Source organism: Sus scrofa, chromosome 4, assembly GCF_000003025.6.
Source record: "Sus scrofa isolate TJ Tabasco breed Duroc chromosome 4, Sscrofa11.1, whole genome shotgun sequence".
Lineage (NCBI taxonomy): Eukaryota > Metazoa > Chordata > Mammalia > Artiodactyla > Suidae > Sus > Sus scrofa.
The window spans coordinates 2,368,791-2,377,436 of NC_010446.5; the positions used below are offsets into that span (position 1 = coordinate 2,368,791).

Sequence of the window (8,646 nt, forward strand, 5' to 3'; positions counted from 1 at the left end):
AGGTCTCCGCAGTCCCACATCCAGGCTCGTCAGAGTCAAGTGCAAGGTGAGAAAATGGAAGCTCCCCAGAACCCCCAGCTCGGGACAAGAGAGCCACTGGGGTGGTGGCATGGTCACACCTGGGGCCAAGTGCTTGGAGCCACCTGGGGTGGCCAGGAATCTGGGGAGCATCTGCCTGGAGCCAGTCCCCCGCTGGCATCCCTGGCACCCCCACCCTGCCCCCTACTCCCTGCATGGTGACACCAAGTCGATCCTGTCCTCCTTGGCTGAAACCCTCCAATGGCACCCAGGTCACACAGAAGCAAGGCCTATGACGTCCTCAGCACCCACTCTCTTCTCAGGCTGTTCCAGCCTCATCTGTCCTCCTGCTGCTGCTGAGACCTGCCACAGAGATCCAGCCTCTGGCCCTTTGCACCTGCTGTGCCCTCTGCCAGGAGCTCTCTGTCCCTGCCTCGTCCCGCGCTGCCACAAGAACTTTGCCTACAGGTGCCACTTACCTAGGGGCCCTCCTGGCTCCCCTGTGCTGCCCAGACCCCGCCTCCGTGAAGGCCTGCACACCAGCTCACAACCATCGAGCACCGACTGGAGGCTGCGGCTGGGCTGCAGGCCAAGGGAGCTCTCAGGGAGAACAGCTCAGGTCCTTGTGTGATGGTGACCAGGTGGTGACCCCCAGGCACCCCCAGGCCACAAGCCCAGCAACAGCAAGAGAAGGAGAGGGACCCTTGGCTGCCAAGGAGCCCCTGCCCCAACCACACCCCCAACACACTGAGGAGCTCTGATCTTTGACCCAGTTTCCACCCGGACGCCCTCACAGAAGCGGAGGGCCGTGGAGAGCCCCAGCCCCTCAGCTGCCACCAAGAAAACACGGTGCACCCAGGAAGAAGTCTGGGGCTGAGGCTACCACTGTCCCAAGGCCAGCCTCCCCGGCTCCAGGCCCACGGCTCCCCCAACACCCCTAAAGCTTCTCCCATTTCAACGAGCGCCAGGGCCTCCCCGCCTCCTGCACTCCTGGTCACGTACGCAGCCAACGCCCCTTAAAGAAGGCACCCTTCCTTCTCCCTGCTGCGTGGGACTCAGTGTCGCGTTACAGGCAGTGGGTGAGGTCAGCCGCACTCTGCTCGGGCAGGTAGCTGACCCTCCACTAACAGATCAGCGGTGAGGCTGGGTCACAGAGCAAGCCTGGCGCACGGTAGGCGCTTGGCAATGGTCAGCGACCCTCCTGAGCCGGGACAGGCCGGCAGACACGCCTCCTGGCAGTGGGCTCCTGGATCCCGGATCCGCCCCAAGCCCTGGTTCTCACGCTCACTTCCTGGGGGGCGGCGTAGGGGCGGGGTACCCAGCACACTCTCTGGGAGGGCTTTGCCTATAAGGCCCCTGCGCCAGAGCCTCCCGGGGCAGGGGAGGGAGGGGACCAGGGAGAGAAGCAGAGGAAACCAAGGTGGGCGCCCCGTGGCCTCCCCACGGCTGCCCAGGCGGAGCTGTCTGACACCGGAGTGCATCAGGCAGGCGCAGAGCAGCCAAGACCACAGCCTCGAGGCCCCAGGGCTCAGCGTCCCTCCTGGGCCAGGCAGGCCCAGCTGGCAGTGTCCGTGGGAACGGTCCCCAGGCCCGGCCAGCCACACTCGGGTCAGGCAATGGGCATGGGGCTGCGGCAAATGCCAGGGCAGCTGGGCATGTCCCGAGGGGCGGAAGCCCAGCCCGGATCCTGTGCCAACTGAGTCCAGACCCACAGGCTGGTCTGGGGGTCTGGCCCAGGTCCCGAGGGAGGGGCGGGAGGGGCAGAGTGAAAGCGGGCACGACCACTGCGACCTCCACCTCGCCTCCTGCCACCCCCAGCCGCAGCCCCGCCCTCCCGGAGGCTGCCCTCTTCGGCCCCGCAGCCCCGTCCCCCACCGCCTTCCCCCGGCCCCTCCTCCTTGATCCTGAGCTGGCTTCAGAGTCTCTTCCTCAGGCCCCTGCCCTGCGGCTTGGGGTCTCCCCCTCCAACTTCCGGAGCCCACACCTCCCCTAAGGTCACACACTCCCCCAGGGCTCCGGCTGCGGCGGCCTCGTCCGGGTCTGCAGACCGAGACTTCGTGGGCTGCAGCCGCACTGCGCCTCGTCTGGGGCCTCGGGGGGCAAGGCTGGCTGACAAGGTGCGTGGACACAGTGGACGATCGGCTCGGCCCACACTCCAGCCCACATGCTTGGCAAGGCTCTGCCCGGCTGTCCCCCGAGCTCCCTGCCCCCCACGCTCCACCCGGGGACCCCCAGCCACTGGCTGTCCTCACAGTCCTGGGGGCCCCTTGGGACGGCCCTTCCGGTGACTTCCTGCCAGGGAAGCTGGGGGGAGGGGTACACAGGCCTCCAGATGGCTTCCTGCGGCTGCCTGGCCACCGTGGGAACAGCCCAGGCCTCGAGGCCACGGAGGAGCGGGGGGGGGGGGCGGGGGGGAGCGGGGAAGGGCTGCTTCCCCATCAGCAGAGCCCTTCGGCTCGCCTTGGGAGGCCCCCTTTTGCACCCCTAACCTGCCCACAGAAGGGGCTCCCACCTCCGTTTACAGAGGGCGGAACGAGGCCGGGACAGGTGAGTTACAGCAGAGGCGGAAGCAGGACCTCCAGCCCGCTCACCAGGAGGAGGCAGGTCCTCCCCGACCTGTTCGAGAAATAAGAAAAGGAGCTCCCTTGTGGCTCAGTAGGTCAAGGATCCGGCATTGTCCCTGCAGCGGCTCAGGTCGCTGCTGTGGTGCAGGTTCGATCCCTGGCCCAGGGACTTCCACAAGCTGTGGTATGGCCCAAAAAAAGAGAAAAATAAGGAAAATTGAGGCCAGAGAGAGGAGGGTCTCCCAGGACAGGATAAGCGGGTGGGGGCCATCCTCCCCCCACTCACACCTGTAAACGAGGGCTCCAGGCCACTCTACAAGGACCGCACAGCCCCAGCTGAAGGGGCACCGGGCGCGACACGCCCGCCACCCTGAGTGGGGTATGTGGCCTGGGAGACGAGGCAGCAACAGCCACTGCCACACAGCCGACCGTGAGGATGGAGGCGGCGGGCTGGACCAGCGCCGCTCCAGCCCAGGGCAGGCTCAGGATGCTCTTACCCCGGGGCAGGAGCCTGCAGCTGCCTCCACCCAGCCCCGCCCCCCAGGACCCCGCCCTCCAGCTACTGGGATGCCCGCCCCCCCCAAGCCCAGAAGACACCCCTCCAGGAGGGCAAAGCGGCCCCCTGCAGGTCCTGTTCACCCACGGTCCCTGCTGGGCTTAGGACCACCCCTCTCCGTCTTCTCAGTACAGGCCTGGCAGGCCCTCCAGAGGCACAGGAAGGGAGCAGCCCATAGCCTGGGTCCCCCACCCCCTACACAGCAGCCAAGATGTGGTGACGGAGCCAAGAGGAACGCAGGGCGCTGGTTATGAGCCCATCGCGAGGGGTCCAGCTCATAAACGGGGTCCCTCTAGCCTCGGGGCCACAGTTGCCATCAGGAGAGAGGCCCGTGGCCACAGCGACATTTCACATGCGATGCATAACCACACATGTGGGCTGGGAGATCCAGCCTGTGCCCAGCAGCCCAGAGCCCGCAGCAGTTATGAGAGTCCTGGGCTGTTTGGATTTTCAGAAGGGACATGACCGAACCTGAGCTTAAAGCCCTAACCGAGAATGCTGTTTGGACATCACCCGAACCCCAACATAAGTTCCTGGTGTCGGGTGGCACTGTCCCTGGAGGACCCTGGGCCCTGGCACAGGGCCAGACCCAAGAGCACAGCTTGACGGGCAGGAACTGAGGCACCCATGGACAGCCCCTCCCGAGGTCGCTGGCCTCAGAGACCACAAACAGCGAGTGGGTCACATGGGGCAGACGGAGGGCCAGAGGTGGGTTACCTGGCTCCCGGGTGACTCAGGCTTAACCAGCAAGGCCACCAGCTTTGTTCTGGTCCCTCCCCAGTCTGCTGCGGGGTCCAGGGTCTGCTCCAACCTCCTCATTCTCTAGAGACGAAAGCTGAGGCCCAGGAAGGGCAGGGGCTAGCTCAGGGTCACCCCGAGAGGCCTGGCAGAGCTGGGGCCATGGCTCTGGGCTCCCTGGGGCTGTGTGGAGGGGACAGTGAGGGCGAGGTCACTGTGGGGAGCCCCAGGCACCCTCAGGCACCCCCTGAGCTGTGCATGGCAACTCCCAGCAGATGGGCCACAGGGCAGCAGGCCAGAAACGAAGGCCAGAAGGAGGCCCAGCAGCCGACCCCATGGGGAGATGAAAGACGAGAAAATGTTTGGCTTGGCAGGGCCCGGGGCCAGACCAGGGAGGGAGGAGGGGGCCTCTCCCAGCACCAGAAGCGGGTCCCCGGAAGGTGACAGCAGAAGCAGCAGGCAGGCACCCTCCGGGGGCAGGCGCCGAGCAGACAGCAGGTAAAGGCCACCGTATGCAGCCGTGGGGCGGTGATGGGACGCACAGGCAGTGGCGGGAACTCCGGGTGGGGTGGCAGGGAATCCTCGTCGCCCTCTCGAGCCTCTTCCAGGAAGCCTGAGTCACAAGAGGGGCCCCAAGGCCAGGAGAGCAGCCGGAGCTCCAATCCCACGGGGATCGGATGGGGCAGGGCTCCTCCAGCTGCGCCAGCCCGGGCTTCGGGGTCTCTGTGGCGAGTGAGGCCGTGGGAACAGGCCCCTGCAGCTCCCAGGAGGGGCTGGGGGACGGAGGGGCTGATGACAGCAGGTCAGAGCCCCCCCGCCCCGCTGCAGAAAGGGAAACTGAGAGCCCCGAGGAGAAAAGCTGGCCCAAAGCCAGACGGCTCATGACCCATCATCCACTAAGCGTGCTCTGGGCAGCCAGGCCCGGGTGCTGGGGAGAGGCCCTGCAGCGCCCTCCACGCCTGGCCGGGTCCTGTTCCCACACGTCAGCCATAGGCCACGCACCACACGCCATCCCACCAGCCCGCTCTAGAACGTTCAATGCCGCCCCTGCACCCGGAATCTGAGTCAGGAACTGGAAGCACAGCCTGATGCAGTCTGGGGGTTCCATCTACCCACGGCAGCAACGCCTCCCGCGGGGGAACCCAGCGTCTCCCGGAGGATGTGTGGGAGCCCCTCAAAGAGCACCAAGCGACTGGGACTCGTCCCCTTGACAACCACGGATCTGCTCCAGCCCCTCACCTGCTGGCGGACACCCACCCCTGGACTCAGCCAAGACCCAGCCAGGCTCGGGCTGGGCACACAGTAGATGCACAATAAAGGCAGGGGCTGAGAAGACCCGGCAAAGAACCTGGGGCAGTGAGAGGAGCCGTGGCGGGCTCAGGCCTCACTCCTGGGTGAGCTTCTCCTAAACTCCTCTCCAGCTTCGATGGCCCAGGACAGCAGAACCCCTCCAGCCCTGCTGCCGGAGCATCACCTTCTCACGAGAACGCTGGTCTCCGGGAGGCCTGAGTCCCCCCCAGGCCCCCTGAGGCCTCGGGCACCATGGCTCATGTGCTCACGCCCAAACGTCCACACCACCTGCCTTGTGAGGGCTCGCGGAGGACACGCCCTCCCCACTGAGGCCTGGGCACGGGGAAGGGACAGGCCCCAGGCCAGGGCAGGGTGGCCGGGCAGCAGAAAAGTCACTGCGGCAGGAACTGGGCTCAGCTGAGGCTTCCAGCCACCCCTGGCCTGGGCAGCCTTCCAGATTCCCAGCCTGCGCGCCCGCCCGGGGGCTCAGAGCAGCAGGCCGGGGGCGAAGTCAGCCTCCTTCCTGAGCCACCACAGCCCAGGGACCTCGGGACATGAGGAGCCTCGGCAACCTTTGGCCTCTCACTGCAGGACGGGTGGACAATGACTCCCAGCTGCTGGGGGACAGACCAGGCTGCACACAGCAGGGACCCCACACACCCTGGCGACTACCTTCTCCGAGCCTCAGCCTCCCCACCTGGAAGTGGAGCCACCATGCTGCTGCCCAGAGCCGAGGTGGTAAGAGACACTCTGGCCCCGGGGACGTGGACAGAGCCTTGCTCCACATAAAGGATCTGCCCTCGTTTCCTCCAGCCTTCAGAATCCCTCCAGGCCTGGCTTCCTGGCCAGAAAAACAGCAGGGCCAAGCGTGGGGCCCTCCAGCCAGCCAGGCAGCCCAGGCCCCGAAGGCAGGGTCCGAGGGGGCAGGGTTCCACCTGTGCCGTTCCCTGGTCCTCAGTGCCTGCAGCCCCACCTGGACACATGCACCTGTTAGCACACACGGCCCCATCGGTGGCACAGCGTCACTGTCCCAAGTGAGAGACGGTATGGTGAGGCTTGGCAGGGACGTGCCAAGATGACACAGCCACACCAGCCCCTCCTGGGGCGACCCTCCCCCACCCCCGCCAACCCCCAACCCACCTCCACTTGGTCTTGGAAGTCATCCCCTGTCGGGGGGGGGGGGAACACCTCCCCCGACTGCCAGCTCCATGGGGACGGGGCCCGGGTGCGTCCTGAGAACAGCCTATGGGGACCCAGCCCCCAGTATGTGCTCCAAGTGGGGAGCCTCAGTGGAAACCGAAGCCTGACTGGCTGCCGAGAGCCAGATTCCAAACCACCTGGGACTGCCACTCAGGTGACAGAACCCTCCCTGCTCCCCAGAGGAGGCCCAGTGCCACGGCCTGAAGCTAGACCCGCCATCAGTCCAGCACAGCCTAACACAGATTGACTGGTAAACTCCGTGGGGGCACGGCTTGGGGGCGGCAGCCTGTCCCCCAAATACCTGCAGTGAGGGAGGCCTGGGTGGTGGGGGGGAGACCCCAAGCCTGTCTCGAGTCCTGTGTACTCCTCACAGCAGCCTGCCCAGGAGGCTAAGCAGAACCCACTTCACAAATGGGAAAACCAAGGTCTGCAGGCTGAGAGGCTGGACAAGACACTTCCTCTCTGGGCCTCAGTCTTCGCATCTGAGAAGTGGGATGAATAACCTCATGGGAGGATTCAAGGTCCGCAAAGCACGGCGCCTGCACAGAGCTGCAAAGGGTTCTCCTCCGCTGGGCCAGGCCAGAGGCCCCCTGCGTCCACCTCCCTCCCTAGCCCGCAGCTCCACGCAGCGCCAGCCCAGGGGCAGGGCCCTCTGGGTCCACACACCATGGAGGCCAGGCATTTACTGTCACATGCCGGGCTGACAGCAGAGCCGGCCAGCCGAGAGAGGAGGCGCAGGGCATGTCCACCTTCAAAGCTGGGGTGCCCACCACACAGTGACCTGCTGGCCTGGATCCCACAACCTCAGAACCACTGTCAGGGTCCCACCTGTGGGGTCACCACACTCCACCTGGGAAGGCCAGGAGGCCAGGGCAACAGCTGCTCTGCTGCCTTGGAGGTAACATGCTGCCCACCCCAACTCTGCCACCAGCCATCCACCCAGAGCACAGGAGCATGGCGTAAGCCACCTAGGACAGGGCTGCTGACCTGCTGGAAGCCAAGGTACTGCCTGGGTGGATGAGGGCCCGCCGGGCTACCTGCCCCAGCATGGGTCTGAGAGGCTCCGACTGGTACCACAGGGACCTGGAGCTCAGCCTTGGCGACATCCACTGACACCCCTCCATCTGTCAGGCAGCAAAGCCCCGGGGGTTGTGGTGGGCAGAGGTGCCAGAGCTCAAGTCCCCCCAAACTGTGCAGAGGAGGAAACTGAGCAGGGAATGGGGGGACAGCGAGATTCCCGGCCGGCCCTTGGGGAAAACGGACTCGGGCCGGGGGTCGCTGGCCCCCAGAATTGGGAGCGGGGGGCATCAGGTTACCGCGGGGATAAGTGGCGGACGGACGGCGCCCCGACCGGCCCCCGGGTTGGGAGGCGCACGTGGCAGCCGCCAGGCCCGCGTTTGCGCTGGAGCGGCCGCCAGGCGCGGGGTCCCGGGACGCCGGGAGGCAGCCTGCCCTCGGCCCGCGCGCCCCGCTACGCGCCCGCACCACGCGCGCGCCCCCGCACCACGCGCGCGCCCCCGCCCAAGCGGGCGCGAGGAGACTGACCTGGCAGTCCGGGCGCCGGCTTCACGGGCGGAGGGCTTGGGGCGCGCGCGCGCGCACGCGGGCCGGCGCGCGCAGGCGCGGGCCCGCTCCGGGGGCGCGGGCTGGGCCCGCAGGGTCACGTGGACGGCGCGGCCCAATGGGAGCGCTCCCCACGCAGGGACACGCGGGCACACGCGCGCGCGCCGGGGCCCTGCCGGGATGAGAAGGGGCGTGGCCGGGGGGGGGGTCCGCCTTCGGTCAAGTGTCCCCCGCAAGCCGGCTGCGGCAGGACGGCGGGGCGGTCGGCAGTGGCCTGACCCCGAGCGAGGGTGAAGGGGGCGGGGTGCGTGGAGGCTGAGGGGTGGAGTTCGGGGTCCAGAGGTTCTGCCAAACTTCTGGCGTCCCCGCCTTCCCCTCGGGCGGAACCCCGCGCGCGCGCGCGCGCGCGCGGGCGAGCACCCGGCCCGGTGACTGCTCGCCCAGCCCTCTGTTACAGCGGCCGGGAAGTGGCTTTCCGGGGCTGGGGCCCTGCACCTTTTAAGGCCAGGCCCACACGGAGGTGCTCGGAAAGTGGCAGCTGTCCCTGTAAGGACCGCAAAGAACCCGGCGGAGGTGGGGTGGGGTGGGGTGGGGTGGGGTGGGGGTGGGGGACCTGGGGAGATCTTAAGGTGCCCCCTTGGGGACCGGTGAGGAGGTCCTCTTCTGGATCAGCCCTTCCTCGGGAGCTCACTGCTCAGCCAGTGGTGACATGTGGAG

At 67.1% G+C, this 8,646-nt stretch overlaps 1 protein-coding gene across 2 annotated transcripts in view; it reads right to left on the bottom strand.

The window, feature by feature from the left end:
- Positions 1 to 7,975, bottom strand: part of PTP4A3 (protein tyrosine phosphatase type IVA, member 3) — a 31,647-nt gene extending 23,672 nt beyond the window's left edge. Inside the window, exon 1 of one of the 2 annotated variants that reach the window (XM_021088815.1) lies at positions 7,912 to 7,975. The gene's annotated coding sequence lies outside the window, so the exon portion shown is untranslated. Of the gene's footprint in view, positions 1 to 6,306; positions 6,438 to 7,911 lie in introns of those variants that run through there. The other variant, XM_021088818.1, reaches the window with a different exon arrangement.